Source organism: Mobula hypostoma, chromosome 4 (assembly GCF_963921235.1).
Source record: "Mobula hypostoma chromosome 4, sMobHyp1.1, whole genome shotgun sequence".
Lineage (NCBI taxonomy): Eukaryota > Metazoa > Chordata > Chondrichthyes > Myliobatiformes > Myliobatidae > Mobula > Mobula hypostoma.
Genome location: NC_086100.1, coordinates 75723404 through 75747765, shown reverse-complemented (window position 1 = coordinate 75747765; position 24362 = coordinate 75723404). Strand labels below are relative to the sequence as shown.

The window sequence follows — 24362 nt, the reverse complement described above, 5'->3', positions numbered from 1 at the left end:
GCCCATTCTCCTAATCTAGTTAAGTCCTACAGCATCCTACCCTGTTTCCTCAACATTACCTGCCCCCCACCAATCTTCATACCATCTGCAAACTTGGCAACAAATCCATCTATTCCATCATCTAAATCATTTATATAGAGCATAAAAAGAAGTGGTCCCAACACCGACCCTGTGGAACACCACTAGTCAACCAGAAAAGGATCCTTTTATTCCCATTCACTGCTTCCTACCAATCAGCCATTGTTCTAACCATGTTAGTTACTCCTCCTGTAATACCATGGGCTCTTAACTTGGTAAGCAGCCTCATGTGTTGCACCTTGTCAAAGGCCTTCTAAAAGTCTAATGTATAACATCCACTGCACCCTTTTTATCTATCCTACTTGTAATCTCCTCAAAGAATTCCAACAGGTTCATCAGGCAGGATTTTCTCTAAAGGAAACCATGCTAATGTTGCACTACCTTGTCCTGTGTCACCAAGTACTCCATCACCTCATCCTTAACAACTGACTCTAACATCTTCCCAACCACTGAGGTCAGGCTAACTGGTCTATAATTTCCTTTCTGCTGCCTTCCTCCTTTGCTAAAGAGTGGAGTGACATTAGCAATTTTCCAGTTCTCTGGCACCATGCCAGAGTCCAGTGATTTTTGATAGATCATTTCTAATGCCACTACAATCTCTAACTCTACCTCTTTCAGAGCCCTAGGGTAAAGTTCATCTGGTCCGGGTGACTTATGTACCTTTAGGTCTTTCAGCTTTTTGAGCACCTTTTCCCTTGTAACAGTAACTGCACCCACTTCTCTTCCTTCACACACTACAACATCAGGCACACTGCTAGTGTCTTCCACAGTGAAGACTGATGCAAAATACTCATTTAATTCATCAGCCATCTCCTCGTCCCCCGTTATTATTTCTCCTGCCTCATTTTCTAGCAGTCCTATATCCACTCTCATTTCTCGTTTATTTTTAACATACTTGAAAACTTTTACTATCCACTTTGATATCATTTACTAGCTTGCTTTCATATTTCATCTTTTCCCTTCTAATGATTTTTTTAGTTGCTCTCTGTAGGTTTTTAAAAACTTCTCAATCCTTTATCGTCCCTTCTAATTTTTGCTTTGTTCTATGCCCTTTCTTTTGCTTTTACAATAGCTTTGACTTCTCTTGTCAACCACGGTTGTACTATTTTACCTTTGAGTATTTCTTCATTTTTGGAATACACATGTCCTGCACCTTCCTCACTTTTCCCAGAAACTCACACCATTGCTGCTCTGCTGACATCCCTGCCAGCAGCTCCTTCCAATTTACTTTGGCCAACTCCTCTCTCATACCACTGTAATTTCACTTACTCCACTGAAATACTGCTACATCAGACTTTACTTTCTCCCTATCAAATTTCAAGTTGAACTCAATCATATTGTAATCACTGATTCCTAAGGGTTCTTTTACCTTCAGCTTCCTAATCACCTCCACTTCATTACATAACACCCAATCCAGTATAGCTGATCCCCTCGTAGGCTCAGTGACAAACTGCTCTAAAAAGCCACCTCTTAGGCATTCAACAAACTCACTCTCTTGAGATCCATTACCAACCTGATTTTCCCAATCAACCTGCATGTTAAAACCTCCCTTGGCAGTTAGCAATCAGTCACAAGACAGACAGTAATTGCACTAAAATACATAATTACCCTAAAACATATATTAATCTTAACTCTACTCAAAGCGGGAGGAATGAATACTGTATATTTGCTGGGCTTTAATCAGTTTTTACAATTAATTCACCTGTTTCAAGGTACAACTGGAACAGTATATTACAAACATTCATTTTCAGCATGCATACTCAGTTTTAAGACATTGCATTTAATCAAAATAACCCAAATACAACATTCTGGTGTTGAATAAAATAAATAGAGCACCAAACAAAAAAAATTGTATAACCAAACCTTACCTACTTATCTGGAACATTCCCCTATTTGTTGCTGATGTCTGAATCATTACAACACAATCCTAATATCATGCTTTGCATTAGGCAATAATGAAATCTGCTGTGAAGGTACTATATTACAGTTATTTGAGACAGGCCATTAATCTTGCCAATAATCAAGACAGGCTTGAGAATCAATTTGGTCACAACTTCCAGGTATATTTTATTTCACTGTTCCACATTTGCATCCTCATAAGACAATTTCATAAGACCACTGTAAGATATACTGTAGGAGCAGAATTAGGCCATTCAGCCCATTGAGTCTGTTCTGTCATTTCATCATGGCTGATTTATTTCCCCTCCCAACCCCAATCTCCAGCCTTCTCCCCATAACACTTGAAGCTTTTACTAATCAAGAACCTATCAGTCTTTAAATATACACAATGATTTGGCCTTCATGGCTGTCTGTGGCAATGAATTGCACAGATTCACTACCATCTGGCCTAAAAAAAATCATCCTCATCTCTGTTCTAAAGGGATGCTCCTGTATACTGAGGCTGTGCCCTCTGATCCTACATTGTCCCACTAATGAAAACATCCTCTCTATCTAAGCCTTTCAATAATTGGTATGTTTCAATGAGATTCACTCCTCATTCCTCAGAACTCAAATGAGTGTAGGCCCAGAAACATCAAACACTTTTCATATATTAACTCTTTCATTCCTGGCATCCTTGTAAACCTCTTTTTCTCCTGAGATACAGCACTGAATGGTCCCTTCCAGCCCTTCAAGCCACACCACCCAGCAGTCCTCAATTTAACCCTGGCCTAATCACGGGACAATTAACAATGCCCAATTAACCTACCAACTGGTATGTCTTTGGACTGTGGGAGGAAATTGGAGCACCTGGAAGAAACGAATGCGGTCACAGGGAGAATGTACACACTCCTTGCAGGCAGCAGCAGGAACTGAACCCAGGTCGATGGTAGTGTAAAGCATTGTGCTAACCACTATGCTACTGTCGTGAATATATCACTCTGTTAGTTAAAAATGAAACCAAATCCTTTGCAAGAATTGACATAGGATGAGAAGATGTAGAATCCTTGTGGCTAAAGTACAGAAACTGCATAGTTTAAAAAAGACCCTGGGAGTTCGGTATAGGCCTCTGAATAGTAGGCAGGATATGGAGTATAAACTAAAACAGGAGAAAAGAAAAGGCTGACATACTTTCTGAAGCCTTAAAATTGTATGTGCAGAGCATTTGGTTACTATCTTTAAAGTGACATGAATCCAACATTACATGCCACACTTTATATCAACTACTACAGCTGTGAAGTCATCCAGCTTCTTTCTGAACATACGAAGTAAACACACTCAGCTGGCAATTGTTATAAGGATTGAAAATTTGCTGCCAAAGCAAACAGTGCCTGAAATGAAGTGGTTCTACACTCACGTAATGTACCTATATTAGCTTTTTGTTTTCACATGGTACTCAGGGTAAACTGAGATCTCATTGAAAACCTATGCAATACTATTCAGAGGCCTAAAAAGTCAATGAAGCAGCAGAGTTAGACGACATCAACTGTCTGCACTTCTGAACTGTAGACCCTTTGTAGATGCACAAGGGAAAGATTATGCATATTTCCTGACAAGTCTTTTTGATATTATAAAGTATTTCATTCACTTTACTTACTGGTTATCTTCCAATATGTTAGAGCATGATGTTGTGAAGTGGCGGTATATAAAACTGAAATTCGGGCACCTTGTCTGACTCTAACTATTGAAGAGCCAGCTGTATGCTTCCAGTGGATGAACAGAGGCACGTGAGCCACAGGATCTGTGGGCATGTCAGCTTTCTCACAAATGGAGCCACTTGGAGAGAAGATCTTACATTCCATATTCACCTGATCAAAACAGATGAAAATAAAGGTGCTTTTATGTTTCTTTTATTGCATGGCAGAAAATCGTATCTAGCCCAAAACGCTCAAAAGATATCATAGAAAATACATTAGAGGCACTGTATCCATCCTGAGAGATTGCCTGAGAAGAAGAGAGGAGAGAGTTACAGGAATAAGCTCAGCCAGAATGGTTACTATGATGTCCTGGAACCAAGAATCAGAGAGACCCTTTTTCGAATTTCTTGTTCCCTTGAATTGGTCTAGTTTTTATATTTAAGCTTTATGCTTGGCCTGTTCCAGAAGGTGGCATGGCTTCTGCTGAGTGACGGGCACTGGGGTTGCAACACCACTGTAAGAGGATTAATGAATCAATCTTTAGTCACTATTAACAGTTTTCCACCTGGAGGCAAAGGTTTAATCCTTCCCTAGCGTACTTTGTTTGGCTCATTGGAGCTAGCCCCACACCCATATGTCTGAGACTAAATGAGGGCAGACATTGCTACATTCAGTCCCAATACTAACTCACATTGACTAATTAAAATGCAACAAAATAAGACTGGGTGCTTACTGAGCAAAGATACAGGAGTTTTTAATTATATTCACATGTTTTAAAAAACTGACTCGTTTTGAAGCATTCTTCATTATGTTGTCTAGACATCATTTATTATTAACATTACCTACTGCAGACTCCCTTTATAAAGCTGTTTTTCAAAAGTCTCTGCTGTGTTTTGTGGAGACTGTTATAATAGCAGGGTAGTTTAAATAGAAGAGAAGGAAGCCATAAAATGGAGCTTTAAATTAAATACAATATTACACTAAAGAGTTCTGATGGGGAGGTATTTGCATCAGTAGCTAGCAAGATCTCTCTACTGCCTGCTTAAGTTGTTTCTGTTCATATCAAGTGCAATAGTTAATTATATTTCCAACCGCCGCTCTCCCTTGTTGATTTGTTTCATGTCTAAAGGCAATAACTAATACTGAGGTTATGATACAATGGCGCCTTCCATTTTATTATGCTCTGCCTGACTGAACTTAATCAGGGAGGCTCTGAAGTCCCACGGGCTTTGCCTGCTTTCTGCTGTGGCCTCTTAGAGTTTTGTGCAACCACATTTCTCTCCTGTGCAGTCCATTACCCCAGTGGACGCAGGGATCAGGCCAGGGAGGAAAATCAAAGATATGACAGATATCCTGATTATTTTTTCAGGAAATATTTCAAAGGATCAATAGCAGAAACAAGATATCTGGAATTCCACTTTAGTCTGGATGGCATCCCAGTTTTTCATCAGATTTGATTGGTGCATGTTATATGGATGAGATTTCTCAGGTAATTTGAGCTTTTAAGATTCAAAGTTGCCATATCTTCATTATACTTTTCCTGGCAATCCTTTTGGTAGATTCCCTACATATTTTGTCTGGGTACACACACAGTAAATGTGGAAACAATTTAACTGTAGAGATATTTTGATTCAAAGTGCATGTTTTAGTAAATCACCAACAAATTGCAGAAAACTAGCAGCAGTTTGCAGGAAATTAAAATTATTATTAATGGTTTGTGAAGGCAGGCAATGCAAGAGGAGAAACACTTGGATAATCATTAATATATCCAGGAAGGAATTCAAAAGAAACATTTCACCTAAAGAGTTGTTACAGGATACAACTTTCACCAGGTAGTATAGATGAGGGAAATAGCATGCATGCATTCTTGGACCAGCTTCAGGAGTGGAGTTGCAGATGAGGTTAGATGAAGTATGATGGTTGGAGGTTCCTGTAGACCAGTGGTTCCCAACCTGGGCTCCACTTATCACTCGGTTAATTGTAAGGACCCATGGCATAAAAAAAGGTTGGGAAACCCTGCTGTAGAGCACCAACGTGTGGAAAGGCTGTCTGCATCAAATTAACTTTGCATAAGTTGATGTAATTCTATATTATTAGTGATTTGGCAAAAAACAAAATTCCAGGCTAGAAACTAGCTTGCACTGTGAAAGGCACATTGAACCATGGATGCATGGTGGACAATTGACATTATTGTTAGATCCTATTGCACATAAGGGCCAAGGTGTTGGTGGATAAAACATTTTCATGATCTGTGCACAAAAAAAGTCTTTCACTCCCCAGTTACTTAGAGATTGCAACAGGTTACACACGTAGTTAAGAATTTACTGGTAGCAGGAGGAAAGAAAAGTGTCAGAGCATGAAGAGAAAGTATTGGGATTTCATGGTTTGATTTGAAGTATCAGATATTATGAATTGAATTCAATAGACTGATGGGGGTCTTGGGTCATGATTTGCTCAGTGGATGGTGGAGCTCATATAGTCAGGCAGATCGATCCCCTTTAGTCTACTCTGACCCAGACTTCCTGTGTATTGTATTCCTGCTTCTGTGTGAATACCCTATTGTCATAGAACTAAATTGGTATAAACCTACAAACAGACATCTATTGCACCATGCACACATCAGGTGCATAGTGCTGGGACCACCTGTAAATATTCAGGTGGCCTTCATGAACCATGCATTAAGTATCCATTATGAGCACAGGTGGACTTTTGATAACATTCATTTACATTGCATGTGTTACCCTGTGCAAAAGAGTTTCTACATCCCTGCACCTTTCAATCCTTTTTAATGTTTACTTTTCTTTGCTTCCGTCCTTGTCTTTCAATTTTAAATGAACGAGAGACAGGGCAGATTTTTAGGACATTCCCATACATCATGAGAATAAAATAGAAAAAGCTGGAAATAGTCAAAGTTGAGCAGCATCTGTGGAAAGAGGAACAGCGTTAATGTTTCAGGTCACTGACCCTTCTTCACAACTGGAAAGCCTTCACTTTACATTGACACTGCAAAGTGTTTTCATTGTTTTCCAAGGTTATCACAGATATCCAGCATCTGCATTTTGTTTTGTTTTCCCTGTACATGGCAATATTCAAAAAAACAACCACACAGAAGTCTAACAGAATAAAGAGAAGTTGTAGACCAAAGTGCTGTGTCTATTCTTCCTAAACACCCAGGCTATACTGCTGAGTTGAGGAGCCATTGGAAGCCCCCAACTTCCAAATGACGACTGTTTGTCATTGAATGAGGCATTGAGAAAAAGGATTTTCCACAGTCATTAATTGGTTGATTTCGAGCTCTACTGACATGTTAAGCGAATTGTTTACCGTCTCTAGAATGCTGAAGGATGACAGAAGGAAAGGAAAGAGAAATATCCAATTAAATCAAACATTCTTGGGAAAAGGAGATAAACATAGAAACGTTAAACTTGTAACTTTGTGTAAATGTTTGATAAATTTCTCAGAGAATCAAGAAGAAGAACTATTTTCCAGGACATAACTGGAAGTTCAACATGCTGCAATCCAAATACAGAAACAGACATTTGCTTTCTCTAATTCTTTTATTCCATACCCAGAGAGTACAGGGGAGCTCATTAAATGTCTGCTTGTGTATCATCCTTACACATGGATCACATAGCAGAAAAAGTTTCCCTGATGTCAAGGGCTAAATTACATCATCATTGTAACTTTTAGAAACAAACTTACCTTCTGAATGCTGCACGTAATGGATCATTTCATTCTCTTTTTCAAAAAAACAATGATCCCTTTGAAGTACAAAGATCTCATGCAGCTGTGCTATTGTCCTAACACCTGGAAAGAGGAAGATTATTTTTCCCAGCTGTTTTATACAAGACTATTAAGATCAAAGACAAATGAATGTTGAGTTTAATGATGTTCTATTTTGTATGGTACTAGGAACCTGTGCATAGGATGTGTGCACTGTCATCTGTGTGTAAAGTTATGGATAACAGATGTTACTGGAAAGGTGATTATGTGGTTTCCTTTATTAGTGAAGGAGTCACATGCAATGAAAATTATTTCAAGATTGTGCTGCAGCAAAGAATCCTGCACAGAATTATAGAGCAAGGAAGGCGTTTCTTCAGCATCACATAACATAGTTACATTATTAACAGTGAAGTTAAATGACTGAAGAGTATCAGAGCAAAAACTCTCGCAATATTTAAACAATATTCAGATAATGGCTTAAAGAGCTGTGATCTGCAGGACCACAGAAGGTGGCAAAAGTAGTTCCAGGTGTCCGAATAATCTGGCTAGTAATAACATAGGCTGGTGTACTCTTCACTTCCATGAGCCACACTACTCCTTAAAGTGTTATTGAATAGTTCCAGTTGTATGTCTTTACATATGGGCTTGCAAAATATTCCTTTCAAGTTTCTATTCAATGCCTTTTTATTCAATATTACCATTCAATCAACTTTCAGCCATGGCATTTTTGAATCATAATATTAAAAAAGTTAATTCTGAAAGGTTTGTAATCTTTGATCTCATATGCCAAGCTTCAATTTTACACACTTGGGAGTGGAGGGGAGCAGAAGACAAAGAGGCTTCCATAGCTTTAAACCTAGAAAAAGAAGAAAAGGAAGTTCAAGAAAGTTCTAAATTTATCAAAATCAATAAAATAGGACAATGCAGAAAATGTAACAAAGTGAGCAAGATTGGAGGGAAGAGAGGGAGAGTACAAAAATGCTGATCTTTCTCTTTGCTCTGGATAGGTGTTCGAGAGAGGGACTTGCATCGATCTGAACGCCTCTCTTCATAGCCAGGAGCATACCCAGACTTACGGCTTGCGAATTTCAATTCTGCCTAGGTTCTTAGCTAAGGGGATTTGTAGTCTTGAGAGAATAAATAGGAGGAGGAAAACTAAATTTATGTTGCATTCTAAGCTCATTCTACAAGTGATCAAAGACTGACATTCTCTGCATACAGGCCTTAAACCTGAGGCCTATTTGAGGTATAAATCCCCAGGTAAACTAATTTTAATGCAGCCTATATATGAATTGTTATGGCACATTAAGCAGTCATGCAAAAACAGCACCCAGCACAGTCATAGATTAGAAATTACTTCTGTGCAATGTAAAGTATCTCTCATGAGCTCATTGCTCTTGAGGTATGATATCATCCACACATGTTAGACACATTCATTTCTCACCATAAGTATGAAGTCCTGCCTCAGTCGGCAATAAAAACTCGTAGAACAGAACAGAAAGCTAGTGGTAATTTATTAACCCCAGATGCTAAATGTTCCACATGAGAGACTGAGTGAAAATATACCATGCCTTTAACTTTTCCATAAATTCATAATTGCATTCAGATTATTGCAAATCAAATCCACGTGCAAACAATTTTGATGCATTAAATTACCTATTATAAAAACTTTGATAAAACGAGCCAGTTCGTAGAATATTTGCAAATATTTTGCACTTCTACACATTTGTCAGGTACACATTAATAAACTGACTAATGATATTCTCAGGAGTATTTGTACAATCTAAATTCAAATATTTTAGAAAAAGCTAAAACAATACTAAATGATTTCCTCAGAGGAAAGAGTGTAAAAGGGGCAAGTACATTTATTTATAACCTTTCTATCACTGTAAGAATATCTCAATGCAGCATACTATTAAATTAATTATGCAAAATGTTGTATAAACTAGCCACCAAATAACAAATTTGCTGACTGACAACTTAATCTATTTTGACAGCATTGGTTGAGGATGAATTTTGGATAGGACGTGAATGGAACTGTTTTTTTCATATTATGCCCCGTGGTCTTTTGTCGATTTGAAGGACAGACATGTGATTCAGCAACACATCAGAACAAAAGTGAAGGATAATTTTAGTGTAACCGTTGTCTAATGCTGCTGTCGGTCACTCATTTGACACTATGCCTGATTTGATTTTCAGAATTCTACTAGGCGATATGTTAAACCAGGGTAACAACCATAAGCTACACATTTTGTCTAGAGTTTGCTCTAGCAAATGGTACACCACCTCTGTACTTTTGCATATAACAAGTTGAAGTAGTGTTTTTTTTTCAATCCACAACTATAGGCTCTAAAATGATGTCGTTAACCTACAATATAGGTACCTGGAGTAAAATTGGTCCTTGGTGGTAGCAGAAAGCATATCCATAACAATTTACACATCATGCCCAGGGACCTTCTTCACAAGCATCAATGGCAAAGAAAATCAGAATGATAGAAAGCAAGGTTAATGATGCATCACAGTTCATTTCTAACCATTGCCAAAGATCTATTTGTTTTAAATTGAACAAATTCTTCTAGAAGATGGAAAAATGAGAAAATACAAATGCTGGAAAGTGGAATTTAAAACAGAACATAATCAAAATTACATACCAAGTCAGGCAGCATCTGTGGAGAGAGAAACAGAGTCGACAGTTTTAAGTATTTCATTGATGTGCCTACTTTTATTGGAATTTTTCACACTTAAAATTCTCCATAGACACACTTTTTGGTGAGTATCCACCCTTTTACATTGCGTGGAATTGAGTCTCAGCCATTACATTTCTCCCCAGAGATAAATTGAAGTCGACTGCCAAAGTTCATCAAAAGCATTGAACTGGAAAAGTAGGAGACTGCAGATGCTGGAACCTGGAGTACAAAAATGAAGTGTCGAAAGGACTCAACAGGTCATTAGGAGGGCTGAGCTGTCCACTACACCATTGGCTACATACATATTTTTTTTTACAATGGGCTTTTGTTTTTGAGCCAAACTACAGACAATGTCGAGTGTCCAGCACTTGTTTTATTTTAATTTAGAAAACTGAATGCATTTCAAACATAAGAAGGTCACCAGTTCTTGTATTTCACTTACACTGAAATTCTGGAGTTTTTGCACTTGCTGTGTTTCAAGGAATAGTCCCTAAGTCATTTTGTAGACTATTGAGACTCCACGACTAATGCCTAATATTAAAATTCTGTTTAATTCCCCATCTAGACATTATGCTGTTGCCAAGAAAAAATATCTAACATACAGTGGATTAAAAAGAAATACACTAAATTTAAAGCTTCCAGCTATTTTTGATCAATTTAATATAGTTTCACATATACAAGACTCAGTTGTGAAGATGATTTTAGAAACTCCGAATTGCCAAAAGTACTTTACAGACAATGCTTTTGAAATGTGGTCATAGTTGCAGTTAAGGATATATAATTAATAATAATGTGCACTTAAATTGCTGACAAATTATAATATATTAGCCATACAATCTGTTAGTTTTAGGATAACTAATGGCCAAAACACTGTAAATAGCTCCCAAGTTCTTCAACATAATGCCATAGAATGTTTATGTTCATCTGAGAGAGCAGTTTAACATCTCCTCTGGAAGATGACATGCCAATGGTCTTCCATGACATGGGTTTTGATATATGGAGCCTGGGAACACTAGAACACAGATGAAAGGTTATGTATTTAGATAACATTATCTTTCACATTTGTTTTGTTGAAACCAAAAGTGTATGCAATGTTCATTATTACAATGTTCATTGTGCAACAATCTAATACGGATTATGGCCTTTTAGGTTTTTATCCCTTACACCATATTTATTTTTCCTAATCCAGTGTTGCCTGAATTTTTTTCTTTTGGAAGCTGAGCATTTATAATCCATTGGATCTTCCAAAGCCTACAATTTTATCAAAGTTTAAGTGCATCACCGACAACTAAAACACGTGCTTTTCTGATAGAACAAAAAATGCAGACCTAAGACCCAAAAGAGCAAATTAAAAGCCTCTTCATAGATTATTAAATAAGGTTGTATTCAAGAGGTATATTGCTAGGAAAGGAATTTGTATTTAAAGGTATTTAATAAATATTATACTCTCTCAGCTTCACGGCTCTATGCTAAAAATGTGTGAAATACATAGCTCTAATAAATGCTGGAGATTTAGATTTCTAGTTTTAGATTCATGACCAAATGGGTATTTAACATGAATGTGGCCTGATTTCAGGAGGAGGAGATTAGAATCACCTAAAATGCATTTAATATACCTTATAGATTAGCACTCAGCTCTCACCTGTGGCTCCCCGTAGCTGTTTGCATGTGACAGCGGCCACACCCCAGGCAACGGCTTCGACAAGCCGGCTAAACCAGGTGAGGGTAGCCAACGGGTCTCAAACCCTCGGTGAGATAGGGAGTTGTCTATCCCAGCATGTGAAGACAGACTCCGGCGGATTGAGCGGAGACCAGTGGAAGGTCCAACAGTCAAGAAGGCGGTCTCTGCAAGCGTCGTGGAACGTGTAGAGCAGGACAAGACACAGAAGACGCCCTGGTCATCCACTGCGCCTAGTCCCATCTTCAGCCGTCTAGACTCTGTCTTGCCACTGGATCCAGATGGGAATTGGGAAGAGAGAGTGAGGCTGACGCTGCACAACTCTCCCTCACTTAAATCCAAATCACGCGCTAGTCTCGACACATCATAATGGTGTCGAGGTCCTCATCAACGTCAATGATGGACAAACAACAGATTAGCGCAGAGATTTCACAAAATAGGTGTGAATTGTCTTCTGTGGATGTTAACAGAATTGAAGCAAGAAATAGAAACAGAAATAAACAAGTTGCTTTGTTGACAGCACTAGTACCTTTATCTGGATTTGTGAATGAACTGCATACAGTACGTTGTAATATTGCCTAAATATTGTGTTTTATTATACCAATTAGGAATGCAAACGTTTCTGTAGGAACTTGTACTTAGAATGGAGGCTGGAAAAATAGTGACTCCTATGCATGCTCTGTTTACAAAGAATGCACCTACATAACCTATAGTTATGTATCGTTTATTGTGCTTAAGCATACAGAATTATACAGCTTTCTCTCACCAACAATCCTTAGTTGTCCTTATTCATAATTGGGGATAACATTTCATGCAATTCCCAGCTTCTATTGTTTTTCAAATATGTAGAGTTAGAGCTCAGGCGAGTTGAATTATTCCACATTCTGTTTATTGATTTGTCCCTGAGTCGTATGGACCTGAGCTTAGGCACATCACTGGTTTTCCAAAACACTAGAAAATCGACAGACTCTGGAAATCCAAATCAACACAAGCAGGACAGGCAACAACTATGGACAAGAATAAACAATCAACATTTTGGCCCGAGACCCTTCATCAGGACAAAATTTATTAGTTTTCCAATATTGCTTGTTCTCTTGCTTTCATTTTGGTTGGGTCTTTGACCACATGGAGCAAAACAACTGAAGCAAATTCTATAAGCAACTGACGTTTACACAGATCAACTCTCCTGCACAAGTAACCATACAGAAAACAGGAATAAATTTTCCTTAACTCAGAAATACAGAGATTTTGTGAATTGTGTCTATATGATTCTCCACTAGAAAGAGTCAACGTATTCAGGTTTTTAGGTGTCTGGTTTGATGAAAGACTTACTTGGAGGGTTCATATAGATAAAACAATTGGAAAGTGTGAGAAAGTTTTAAATGTTATGAGAAGTATTGCTGGATGCAACTGGGGAGCAGGGCGGGAAACTATGTACTTAATATATCTAGCTATGATTAGATCAGTTATAGATTATGGTTGTATTGTTTATGGTTCTGCTGCTACGGCAGTGCTTGGAAAACTAGACACTGTGCAGTCCAAAGAGCTTAGACTCTGTTGTGGAGCTTTGAGAACAACATCAGTCCCGGCATTACGTGTGGAGATGGGAGAAGTGCCTCTGCATTTAATTCGAATTCAGTTGGGCCTGCAGTATTGGGCAAAACTAAATGGATTCACTCACAGCTGTCCATCAAAGTGTCTTTTGCAGGTGAAGTCGGAGCGCCAAAGTAAAATTAAAAGATACCCATTTTTAGATTTGGTTAATAACTGGGCTGTGAAATTGAAACTGACTGAGGAAGACATAGTTGGCCAAATTTGCTTGTCACCCGTCCCTTTTTGGCTCTTTCCAGAACCAGAAGTAGACCTATTCCTCCTTTTTCAGCTTAAAGGAAGCAGTGCAATTTCATCAGTGTTGATCACAAATGAATATTTAAATAATAAATGGGGATCTTATCTGAAGATTTTTACTGATGGCTCAGTGGACCCAGAGAGCAGTAGGGCAGGATTTGGGATGTATGTGTCTCAACTTGGAGTTAAGATTGGTCACCAGGTTTCAGATGGTGTTTCTGTCTTTGCAACAGAATTATTAGCAATCCTTTGGGCCTTATGGTGGATAGAAGACTCTTGACCACATAGGGTTATCATCTGTTCGGATTCTGCTGCTGCCTTAGATTCTATAAAAGGGAGTAAATCAAAAGCTCGTCCTGACATAGTTATTGAGATTCCCTTAGGGAAGATGGGTTGTGCAGTTAGATTTTTATGGATACCTGGGCATGCTGGGGTGGAAGGAAATGAAATTGTGGATGTTATTGCAAAGTCTTCCATACAGAGCAGGCAAGTAGAAATTAAACTTCCCCTAGCCAGAGCAGATTGAGAAGTAGGATTAAAAAAGGTATAGAGAAGAAGTGGCAGGAGGATTGAAAAAATTAATTAAGGGGCAGGCATTATTTTTCTAGTCACCCACTAGTTAAAAAGGTCTCAGACTGTTACCTTTTAAGTTGTAGAGATATGGTGAAATTTACAAGACATGGGTTGGGGCATTGTGGGCTAAACTATTATTTAAAGATAATAGGAAAACATCCTACTGGATTATGTGACTGTGGTAGTCCAGAGACAGTCCAGCATGTTTTCCTGAGCTGTAATCGATACAAAATTGAAAGAAGCATGTTGTTCAAGAGGCTATCTGGCTTAAATTTATTTTGGTTTTCTATTCAATCTCAGTTTGGCCATCAAGAGAATCAACATCTGATTGAAGAGTCTATCATTTAGTTTACACGTGAGACTAGGCTGTATTCGAGAATTTGAGTTCCTTGAAGTTCTACAATTAATTATACATCCTGCGGAGGGCCGTAATATGCCTAGATGCATCTAAACAGCCGGAAATAGAAGAAGAAGAAGAAGAATACAGAGATTTCTAGCTGAGCATAGCATTTTTGCACTGATCAAGGGGCTTTCAATTCAATGGGTGCACATACTGAGACATCAGAAGATATAAGTAAAAGCTCCAAATGGGATTGGAAAGATTAATTACAAATTTTACCAACATATACATTAAATACAAATATCAGCAAATTAAAAAAAATATTTGTAACACTGAAACAGTGAAAGAATATTCAGTGCATTGTTAAAAGTGTAACACTTAATTATAGTATTTATTCACAAGGCACTATAGGTTACCAATTCATTCTTTGTCCTTCATAGGAACCAAATTTCAGAAATGGCATCAACGTGCATGTTTCATCATGTCACACATATTTGGTTCAGATTTAAAGGAAAGAGGTTTTACCCCTGTAAATTTATGATTTTAGGACTAAGTGATTTAAAAAATCAAATCGTCATTATCAGCACATTAATGTCAAAGAATGTATTCTTTCTCTCGACAAATTTAGGTCAGCTGCCACATTGTATTTCCACAGCACATCAGAGTAAATGGCCTATGGCACTTTTCTTCATCCAGTGATGTAATATGCATCAGATCAATAGATTTTCATTTCATTAGACCAGCATATATCATATACTATTGTTTATGGAGGGCACCTGAGTTGCGACTGAAGTCCATCTATGGCTATGTCATGGATGTGTTCCATTTTCCCATCGCAGAGGTTGGCCAATATTCCACGTTACACTTGCTGTCCTTTTTCATTTTGCTTTCAGCTACAGCTAAAATCTCAAAGCCAAAGTAATTTGTTTATTATGTGCTTTCTCTTCAGATTTATCAGCAAGTCCATCGTAAGTTGGACCCAAGCAAGATGTCATTTGTTTCAAGGTATGGAGATGAGTGTTAAGCTTATCCATAGATAATGAAGTGGCTTACTGTATGTTTATGATTTTGTTTTACAAAAACTATTGCTTAAAAAAACAGGAGAATTTGCTGTATGAAAACAACATATCATTTTAAAATGATGTTATGCGTATCACCTCTTCATGGCTAAAGGCAATTTGAAATAGATAAAATAGAATTTTTTTCAAACAGAATTTTATGGGTACAGCAAATGGACACAGGATCTAAAAACTGAGATGAAATCTAGAACTAATGTCTTGAAGTCACGAACAAATGATTAATGCTCAAATTGAATATCTGGGGAAGCAGTGGAGGTGAATAGTTTGGAACTGGAAAGGGAAGTGGGGGAATTGTAAGTTCTTTTTGGATGAATGAAATAAGATGGGCCAAGGGAAGTCTTCCTTTTGTGATGCTGAAGATTATTCAATCCAATTTAGATTAAACTGTATTTTCTTATGTAGAACTGATTACATAGCGGAATCTTTGTGGAATTTATCATCTATCACTTGTAATGACAGTTTAAACTTGATGCTTGGAAAACATTAGATGATTTGAATAACAGCAGCTGGTTTGCAAAAGATTAAAGTTCTCAAGTCACTTAATAATTTAGCACTTGTGTTTTCTTTTATTAAATTTTATTTAGTTTTTCAATTGGATTAGATTCCTCAAATTTACAACAGACACAAAGGAGACAGTAGTCTCCACTGTTTCTGGCACTAAAAGAAATTGATTATTAGAGTATATAAATACTATAAATCATTGGTTGGGCCTCAGCTGAGGTAGCTTTCAATTTAGTGTATTGCTTATTCAGAATGATGCAGCCTTGGGGAGGGTAGAGGAAAGTCTACCAAGAAAACATGAGGAATGTAAGATTTCAGAGATTTGGAAAGATGTGGTCGTTTTTCTTCAAGCAGAGGAGGTAAAGAGTAGATTTAATGGAGATTTGACAGACAAAATGAGAAAAAAAATAGTCAACTGTCAGGTAAGTTTGTAAACAAACGATCTATTTTAAAATGATGGGCATAAGAGAGGAAATGAAAAATATTCTTTTGATGTAATTTATTAGCATTTGGAATTGATAGTCTTGAAGGGTAATGAAAACAAGCTCAATAGTATTTTCACAATAGAACTAGCTATATAGTTAAATAAGACGTTCACAGAAACTTGCTTTTGATTATTGTAGTGACATTGAAGAGAATCTAAAATACAGTAGAAAATGAATATTAAAGACCTGCTGGTGACACAGTAGATTGAGAAAGCATATAATTTGTCATATAAATCCATAATGGTGTGAGAAATAAAGACATTTCAGAACCAATTAATTTACAATGCTTAAAGGAAACCAAAGTGGTCCTAAACACTCTTCTTTGCCTCTATTATTGACTGCACTATGATCTCATGTAGACCAGTTTCCTCAATACTAGTCATTATAGTTATTCTTATCTTCTTCTTATATGCTGCTACATTCCAAAGTAAGCCAGTAAGTATCATACAACTTATAGAAAAGAAGTTATTTCCATGAAGAGGAAGCTGAGTCAATTTACCAGAATGATGGATGAAATGCAAGATTATAGAAAATAATAGAAATTGGTATTATTCTCCTTGGAGCACAGAAATTAATGAATGACCACCTTTGAAGGGGCATCTTAAACATTGACAGGATATATTATCCCCAGTAATAAACTTCACACAAGTACAAATAACTTACTTACGGCCCATTTCCATTTCAATTATTTTGACCAATTAGGGTTGTTAGCCCTGAGCCGAACCTCTGAACCTGGAGGACGGGTGGACCACTTTTAGTCTGGCCTCTACCCTTTGACCTGTTCAGCATGGGTGAACCCACCAAGAATCAAAGCACAAGGCCCTGACTCCAAACCAACATAGCTCTCTGGGTCACTGAGGCATGCAAGCCTCCAAACCCTATGACAAAGTTGTGGTCCTCTTGGAGGAAGTACAAATAAATATAGTTAATAATGTGGATGGGATCCATTAACCTGATTGCCAAGCATTTCCCCACAAATTAAGCATGGCTCCCAGTAGAGTTTTACAACAGTAATATCAATGTCTGCTGCTTAAGCAGCACAGGCAAATTTAATTTCCAAACTACTACACCTGATTGCAGTACATTTAAAGACCTTAGGAGTTCTACAAGGACATTTGGCAGCTATTTTCACATTTCAGAAAGACAGAAAAGTTGAATTAACTCACTGAAGTTATAAGGAGCAAGTGTGCATTACAGTGTGAGAGCAGGATTAGAAATCAGGTGAAATAATCAGGACATGAAACTTGTACTGGAAGGGGGGGTGAAGAAAATGAGCCTTCTGCCATTTAAACATCTGTTAGTTTATTTGTAATTATTCAGTAGATGGATCATATACTGCATTATGTTCAGTGTTGGGACTTTGTCACAGATCTAATTTTTAGTGCTGCATACTGCCCTTACAATAGTAAAGCTGTGCTGGAGGGTCAATTCTTATTGATCACTTTGCCATATAATAACCTTCAACACCAGTTTCACAGTGATTAAGAAAGACCTTTGTACCCTTAGCGGGCAGAAGGTCAACATCAAGAGCTGTTTGTTCATCCTCAGAATTGAGATTTTAAATAGGCGAGCCTGAGTTTCAACATGCTTGAAATTTTAGAGAAACAGCAGATTTTTTTTTTCACAGTTGAAGATCCCGTATGATTGTGCATGAAGAATGTTCAGGGTCCTGCTGGTGTTCAATGTGTGTATTTATGTATGTGAAATTCAACTTGGTATTACATTATTTATTTTCAGACATTTGCTTACATAATTTGACAAGGAGGTTATGAATTTTTGAATAAACTCTAGTTGCGAGAAAAAGAAGTGTGAAACCTATCCCTTCAATGCAGTGGTCACGCAGAGTTGGAATACATCTTGTTTTTGGCAATTTTCAGATTTCCCTGACAGATTGTCAAACATTGATACAAAAACCAATGAGACTGGTAACAATAAAGTTTTTGTTTGGACTTGGTTGTCCCTTTGTTCTCCAATTCTTGGTCTTGGCCTGTCTTGATTCATCATAGGCCAACAGCAAGAACTGCTGATCTGTTCTTTGGCCTCCCAGCAAATGACCTGTGCAGCAATGCAAGATGAATGACTATTAATAATATCTCCCTTATAATGATATTCTCCATACCAGTAATCTCGCTGCAACAGAAATTAGGAATTGCGTGTATGTCAATTGAAACCAGCAGCCCCTTACTTGCCGCTGTACAGGGTAAGTTCACTGTTTAAGTTCAAGTTTAGTTAGCATTCAACCATATATGAATACCCATGAATATGCAAAACAAAACAACATACTCCAGGGCCAACAGTCATACACAGCACAAGACACATATGGCACATATAAGACAGCAAGCATATATAAAATAACAAGTGCATGTAAGATGCAGTCACACAAAAAATATATGGTCCAAGTCCCTGAGTCTATGAACGTTGCAGCAGTCTGCAGTTGAACAAAATACAGTTTGTCTTCTGCCGAGCTAACACTGAGGGGCAGTAGCGACTACAGCATAGACACTGCACCACACATCCTCTGACACTCTGGAGGAGTGCCTGACTCCATTACCTCCCCCTGGGTGACTGAGCACAGCCGACACCGCAGCTTGAGGTCTAGTCATCGCTACGACTGAGGCCCCACAGCTCCCCGCCATCCACCCACACCGTTCACCAATACACCAATGAATTGGACTTGCAACATTCTACAATGCCAACGTCCAAGAGGGCCTTGCAATCACAAGAAAAGCGACTAAGGTGATCACTCAGCTTAGCCTGCACACCTTCTTCACACACCAACAGCCCTCTGTCGCTGGCAGTGTCACGATCTGCACTAAGTCCAACTCCTTCCAATACTCAGCCAATGAGCACCTCACTGACGGGGTACACCTGCAGTACTTTAAGTTCTTAATGTCCAGCAGGGTCTTGCTATCATAAAAAGTATGACTAAAAATGACAATAACTCTTTTGGTTGACCCTGTAGAAGCTGTTGCATCCAAGCGCACAGCCGTCTTACAAGAAAAGCAATTGTACTGCAGTACAACAGTCCGTATTTTCTGAAGATTATAATTATTGGAAGTTGTGTACTCTGTTGAAAGGATTGAAACTTCTATTTTAAATGGAGGAAGAAGCTGTGTAGCAGTAAATATAAAAACAACTTTTGCATAAATTAATAACATCCATCCTAAGCTAATAGAACTAATTTTCACATGAGCCAGTAGACAAGTAAGTGGGTAGATGATAAAAAGCAGCACTCAGCCACATAATCTTAGAACAATGTAATCCCCTGTGCAGCCCCCACCAACTAAAGCTCAACTAATTCTTCCCTGCCAAAGTCTTTCCCAACCAGACAGGAAGTCACATCTGGCCAATGAGTGGGAGCAGAATGTGGGTGTCAGGAGGCTATTGCTGATGGTCCAAGGGATTAGTTCCAAAGTCTTGGCTTGCAGACATCCAGGTAGCAGAGCCCCCTTTCCAAAATGGGTAAATGGCTACCTATGGCATATAAACTTGTGACAGGCATGATCAAGCCACTGTTATTTATCTCTGCCCACAGCGCAGGAGGTCTAGTTTATGCATGGGCCCTCATTGTATTGAGCCAGATCCAGACTATACTAAGCATCAAAATATTTTTGCAGATATTTACTTGGACTCTGCGTCCAACTATGATTAAGTTAGTAGGATGAGAGCAGATATCCCACTGCATTAGCCGATTTGCTCAATTAAAGGACTTCTCCTTCCATTTGTTCATCTGCTGTGTAAAGTCAGCCAGATCAATGCGATTGAATGTGCAGCCAATTTTAACCATTCAATCTATCACTTGTTAGGTTCCAGGCAGATTTAACATTACTGCTCAAGTGCCAAAGTTTAATCTTTCACACTGCTTTATCAGACAAAGCAAACTTTAATAAAGTAACTATCTTGCATCCATGTAACATCATTCATCATGTAAGGAAGCACGAAAGCACTTCATGTACAGCGAGATTTACATCATTGCAGCAATGGAAGGAAATTTGGCAAACAATTCACATTCAGCAAGATCCCACACACAACAGCTTTCAGTTTTAGTGATGTTAGTTAAGAGCTAAATGTTGGGCAAATTGCCAGATCCCCCTGATCTTCAGTGAAAAGTATGCAGTCTTTATTGTCCATCTGAGAATGCAGGTAAGGTCCTGGGTTAATGTCTTATCCTAAAGAAGGCAATACCAACAGTGCAGAACTCTCTCAGTACTAACCTGGAGGCTAGGTGGAGCTCTGTTTTCAAGTCTCTGGGGTAAAATCTAAACTGTTGACTTTCAGAAGCAAAAATGCTGCCATAGTTAAGGATGAATGACAAAGTGAAATATGGGTTCTCTCCCCTGCAGGCAGAAAATTATTGGTATTTATCACGGCAGTCTAATTGACTTCACAGTTATCAAGTAGCTGTATTGACCATATTGACAAGATTATTTATAACATTTACATATTGTAAGTGGTAATACAGACCGAAGTTAAACATAGCATTTTTAAGAAACTAAACATCCCAATTATTGTGACAAGCTGTTAGCAGTGCGATTTCAGACAAGTCCAGTCATCTCGATACTTTTCCCATTCCTGGCTTTTTTGGTACCATGTACAGTGGCCATGTAATGAAATTAAGAAGGCCTGCTGTTTCCATGGGCTAGCTCAACATAGACAATTTCCATTAATACTTCATTCAGTAGGTGCCTGTAATGTGGAAACGTACTTGAGGACCCAGTGGGGATGAAACAGAAGACATGGATTATGAGTGAACACATGAAACATTTATTTAGTAAAACACACAACCAAACATCTAAATCAAACAAGTACTTGTTCACGTCACCCTAAGTTACAAAAACTACAACACTAAACATTTACTAATACTTCAAACTCAACAGGTACTACATTAAGTCTCCCCTAGTTACACAACTACAAAACTGAACATTCAACACACAGATACTTAGCTAACTGTGCACATGGGACCTCCCATGTCTGCAGCACTTTCCCAATGATTCTTCAGCACCGGTCGCAACCTCAGTGTGAAGACGAGCCCTCGCAGACAAAGAAAAGAGAGGGAGTCTCTCGCACATGCTATTCTGATACTCCTGGGGCACCCGGAACCGAAACAGGTGTCACGGCACACAACGCAATCAATGGGAAGGAGCTGCTCCATTCATCGAACGGGCCAATCAGTGAGCGGCAGGGCAGAATGCCTTTCAATTGGGAAGTAAGCTAACCCCTCACATTACAGTGCCACGCCCAGGCTCAAGGCATTTCAGAACTCAAGGACTGATGCCTACACATGGAATAGAAACGGCTTATTGCATTGAACTACCAGTGCTCAGTATACCAACAAGAGTCAAACAAAAACAAGTTTTCTGGCCCAGCACATCTTGCTCTTTCCCTTATTACCCTCTTCCCCTTAATATACACATAAATGTTTTGATATTTTCTTTAATTTTCACCGCCAGTGATGTTTCTCATCTCCTCTTTCCAAAATGACTTGAAATCGAAAATGAACCATGTATCACAAAAAAACACAGTGCTATAAGACCAGTGTCTACGCTGATAAATTTCAGGTTTAAAACTGTACAAGTAATTAGGTTTGTATCACTGGAACAATTCATATGTTGTTTCCAGGCATATGAAACTTAATTCATCTTCATTGCTGCAAGATTTAGTTTCACCCAAATTACTTGTGACTTCAAGGAATGCGAAAGCATGTACAGTGACAGGGTATGCATTTTGTGAAATACTGAGAGAACAGTTTATAAATTACCAGTACACAATATAAGTCCATCATTAAAACAGATCCTCCAAAAGCATAGCTTGTGGTGAGATTTTGTGGGTAGTTGATTTTACGATCAGATACTGCAAAAAAATATCTGTAGGCCACAGGGTGAACATGTTTGCAAAATGAACCAAGGGATTTATGGCCAGTGAATAAACCAGACCTGGATTCTCATTCTCACCACAAACGGAACTTCAGCAAAATTATTCTGCTGCTAGGTACAGATTAGAGATGTACATACAGGACATTTTTCAAAATACTTAATTTAGAAAATAGATTAAATTAGGCCACTATAGGCCAAATAGCCCATTATGCAATATTGGTTCTTGTAAACATATTAGTTGCTAAGCATATTGGATGTTAAACTAGTCAAGGTGGCAGTGGAAGGTCGACGGGTCATATTTTACAAGAAGGAGAATCTGGTTCCATTGCCCTTTGGACTCTCTTGCAATGATTCCCTCCTGATAGAAGGTGGGGTGCAGACTTCATTATATCATTTACACTTTGAGGTCATTCAGAGAATTTTGCTGCAATCTCCTTGCTAATCCTAGCAATTTATTCCAGAGCAGATATAATTCTGAACTTGAGCCTACCGAAGGTTCAGAATAATGTTCAAAACAGGTTATAGTTGTTAAACCTGAAAGTTAGAGGAAAGTTAAATATATCTGTCAGCTTTTGAGACATTGCATTTACTGCAGAGCAGAATGGTACCAATAAGAGCAGTTTGGTACACATAGGAAATGCTACAATATGCTATTCCGACACTTCTCTATTGTAGAAAAAGCAAAACATTGTAAAACAGAAAAGAGCAGAAAATATTCAGCAGTCATGCAACATCTGTAGAGGGAGTAACAGAGTAATTGTTTCAGTTTGATGAGTAATGTCATCAACCTGAAATATTAACTCGGTTTTTATCTCCACAATCACTGCTTGATGGCTGAATATTTCTTGTTAATACATGTGTTCTATTCACCAGAGCGTTTAACGTGGTTGGGCTGAAGCAAAAGGACCAAACAAGCATCTGGATGCTTGAATAAAAGCATACTGTACAAGGGAAAGAGGACCCCAGAATATACTTTATTAACTTTAATCAGTTGAACTTGATTTCGTTGACTTCATTTTCATTCTGTCATCAGCCTTGCCAGCCAAATCCTTCAACCAACACATCAAAGTCTAGGCCACTGTCAGCATGAGGGAATGGAATTAGCTTTTCATGTCTGTGCCAAGGCTGCAAGAAATCTGTTTTACAAGCTCTATCTTGCTTTGTTAATAAAGTGTAGCCTTACCACTAGCTTTTCCATTTGCCAGAAAGTATGGGTTTTGTGCCAACATCTAGAAGCTTGCAAATGTCCAATCAAGGTAATCTAACATGCCTAACAATTCTACATGTCTATAGTAGGTAATACAGTTGCACAAAAGTAATTTTACATGATTTATACAAAACACCCCACATAGCTTTTATCAGCTTTAAATCATGATTATTTCCCTTTTATTTAAATTTAGTCATGTATTTGCATTTATAAATGATTTATCATATTTATCTTCATGCACACACATGAAAACACTTGCACACATAGATCAATGCTAGAGGGAAATGCATACTCATGAATTATTGACATGCATTGGAGCATAAACAAAATGTAATCATTACTGAAACATGAAATGTAGGTTGATTGGACTTTTTTTTATGCCTCTGCTGAGTTGCAAATGGTGTATAGATAAGGACATTACAGGAGTTCACTATAAGTTTGATGCATTTACAATAAAATTAGCATAAATAAAACACAACTGGAAAATGTCATCAACCAGTACAGACATGCTTATAGTACTCGTACTGTGAAGCATACTGTTATCATGCACTTCAATCAGCATTAAAGCATGATGTACAGTTATCTTACTTAGAGAAACAGGGAAAGGCCTGAAGCCACACCAGGCTATTGTCCAAAATCTCTTTTTTTCTCCCTCTGTCCCTCTCACTATAACTCCTTGCCCATCCTCCGGTTTCCCCCCCTTCCCCTTTCTTTC

At 38.1% G+C, this 24362-nt stretch overlaps 1 protein-coding gene across 3 annotated transcripts in view; it reads left to right on the top strand.

Moving 5' to 3' along the window:
• Positions 1-24362, top strand: part of ppp2r3a (protein phosphatase 2, regulatory subunit B'', alpha) — a 356154-nt gene that overhangs the window by 86819 nt on the left and 244973 nt on the right. For 2 of the 3 annotated variants that reach the window (XM_063046036.1, XM_063046037.1), the window contains one exon: positions 15452-15507. The gene's annotated coding sequence lies outside the window, so the exon portion shown is untranslated. Of the gene's footprint in view, positions 1-5048; positions 5143-15451; positions 15508-24362 lie in introns of those variants that run through there. The other variant, XM_063046038.1, reaches the window with a different exon arrangement.